This window comes from Bremia lactucae, linkage group LG5 (assembly GCF_004359215.1).
Source record: "Bremia lactucae strain SF5 linkage group LG5, whole genome shotgun sequence".
NCBI lineage: Eukaryota > Oomycota > Peronosporomycetes > Peronosporales > Peronosporaceae > Bremia > Bremia lactucae.
This window is the reverse complement of record NC_090614.1, coordinates 2051265-2054272: the sequence shown is the minus strand read 5'-3', so window position 1 is coordinate 2054272 and position 3008 is coordinate 2051265.

Below are 3008 nucleotides of genomic sequence, written 5' to 3'. Positions count from 1 at the left end.
AAAAAAACCAAGATAAGAGCAATGAAGCATGGGCAACAGGCGGACGAAGCGCGAGCGAGGTGCCGCGACCCGGGATCGAACCAGGGACCTTCAGATCTTCAGTCTGACGCTCTCCCAACTGAGCTACCGAGGCGTCGGCGGAAAGCACACCGCTAGTGCATCAACGATTTGCCACCTTTTTGCAGATTTCCTTGACGCATCCACATGCTAGACCGTTGTGTCCATTCGATCGGGACCTCCCTGGCTACGATTTATCTAATCTGCCATCGCCAAGATCCTACTACCTCATCGTGGTGGACAACGGAGCCCTATGAGAGCTGAATCGACGGAAACATGCCTAGAGTGGCAGTCAGCATGCACCTGACAATATAAGAGCAAAAAAACCAAGATAAGAGCAATGAAGCATGAGCAACAGGCGGACGAAGCGCGAGCGAGGTGCCGCGACCCGGGATCGAACCAGGGACCTTCAGATCTTCAGTCTGACGCTCTCCCAACTGAGCTACCGAGGCGTCGGCGGAAAGCACACCGCTAGTGCATCAACGATTTGCCACATTTTTGCAGATTTCCTTGACGCATCCACATGCTAGACCGTTGTGTCCATTCGATCGGGACCTCCCTGGCTACGATTTATCTAATCTGCCATCGCCAAGATCCTACTACCTCATCGTGGTGGACAACGGAGCCCTATGAGAGCTGAATCGACGGAAACATGCCTAGAGTGGCAGTCAGCATGCACCTGACAATATAAGAGCAAAAAAACAAGATAAGAGCAATGAAGCATGGGCAACAGGCGGACGAAGCGCGAGCGAGGTGCCGCGACCCGGGATCGAACCAGGGACCTTCAGATCTTCAGTCTGACGCTCTCCCAACTGAGCTACCGAGGCGTCGGCGGAAAGCACACCGCTAGTGCATCAACGATTTGCCACCTTTTTGCAGATTTCCTTGACGCATCCACATGCTAGACTGTTGTGTCCATTCGATCGGGACCTTCCTGGCTACGATTTGTCTAATCTGCCATCGCCAAGATCCTACTACCTCATCGTGGTGGACAACGGAGCCCTATGACAGCTTCTGCATTGAGGAAACATGCCCATAGCAGCAGTCAGCATGCACCTGACAATATAAGTGCCTTTATCTTTAGGCAACTCGCATGGAACTGTTTCAGGAAATACATTCATGAATTCAATTTAATCCTTATATAAAGGTTTTAACTTAAGTGACTCCCAGTATTGAGTGGCATATCTCTCAATCCGAGTCTTCACATCGAGGACACTTTGGTCCATCGATGAGCTGCTGAGAATCCTTCCTTTCCCCAAATATTACCGCTGACCGAATATCGGCTACGTATTGGTCCTCTGAGACGAATATGCAGATCTGCTTGATTCTACAACTATGCAGATCTCTCAAGAATCGCTTAGGTTCTAGGGTTGGTAATTGAGTTATATCCCGAACCTAACTTCGGAGGCGCATACAGGTCAAGAGTTTAAGCGCCTACTCTTGATCCGTCATTAACCAAGGCATTCATTGCCTCGGTTTCTTCCTGAGATTTATCCACAGGCTGCCGAGGCATCAATAGAGGCCCGACTGTGATAGCGCTATCACAATCGGAAGACGTTCAGTAAATAAGTCTTCACGTACTTGAGAAGAAATCTCCAAAAATAGTGAATGCTGAAGTGACTAAACTTCCAGCATCCCAAGGGACGGTCGACTCTGTACTCGACCTAGGATCATCGTGTTGTCCATTTTGGACAACCGGTATCTTCCTTTAATGTCGCCCGCTAGGCGTACATTCATATCTCAACCGACTCGACTTATTTGAGTGGGGAACGCTCGACGCTGCCTGTAGATTCTCACAGCCGCCGGCAGCTGACTCCACAGGGTGATTAGTAATCACACTGTGATCTTGTGCGGTCGTACTAACAACCGTACCACAAGTGAGGCCATCGCACTCACTCGTTGTACATCCACACGCTTGTGGATGCCCCAAGACGTTCAACAGATGGTCATCTGATGAACAAGTGGCAGGCATCTTTATGGATCGATGCTGCCAGCTGATTCTTGGCTCGTACTTTCTGAGCCATGGTAAACCTAGGATGACATCAAATTTGTCATCCAAACCGAGTACGATGAATTCGTCATCGTACTGTAAATCTTTTAGCGTGTAGTGAAATTTCACTACGCGTTGCATTAGTGTGATCGATGCGCCTGTCGCTAGACGCACCGTCATCCTCGTTTGAGGGTTGTCGCGCTCAGCATATTTGAGCCTACGACACTCTAGCGACTGGCGACGAATATAATTATTCGACGATCCACAGTCCACTAGGGCTCCAAGTGACAAATTATTTGTCACTACTAACTTCAAGTTGATGAGGGATACCTCATCGCCAGGTGCGGAGACACATAAAGATTGTGTGACTGGAGCAACTTTTGTCAAGAGATTTGCAAATTCTCTTGAGGTTGCCGGATCAGTAGGGCGTCGCGCCCCTACTGACCCCGTCCGTCTTTGGCGGTACATCTCGCTGTTGCGATTTGGCAACAACGTCAAACTCGCGACTATTGCCCTTTTTGGCAAATGGTTCATAAATTCCGTTCAGTAACTCTCGGTACTGGGCGTGGGGCACTGCAATCATGAGCGTAGTGTCCTAACTTTTGACAGCGATTGCATTTCTGCAATCGCTTATTGTTCGAAAAGCGAGGTTTCTATCTTTCGACGTAAGAGAGGTCCATAGTTTCTGGACCTCACAGCTCGTGTCGTCTTGGAGGACGATACGATGACGAATTAGCTTGAGCCTTTCTCAAGCTAAAGTCCTCCTGTCCCGCAACGGATATTGTTTCTTCAAGCGTATTTAGTTCCAAGCGGAACAGGTGGGTCTTTATGGGACAATCCGTAAGACCTTGCATTAACACCGTAATCAACGTGTGTTCATGGACGGGGTTGTTTGTAATAGAACACGCTAAGAGTCGTATGTGCTGGGCATAAGCGTGGACATCACGCTTGCCTTGCTTGA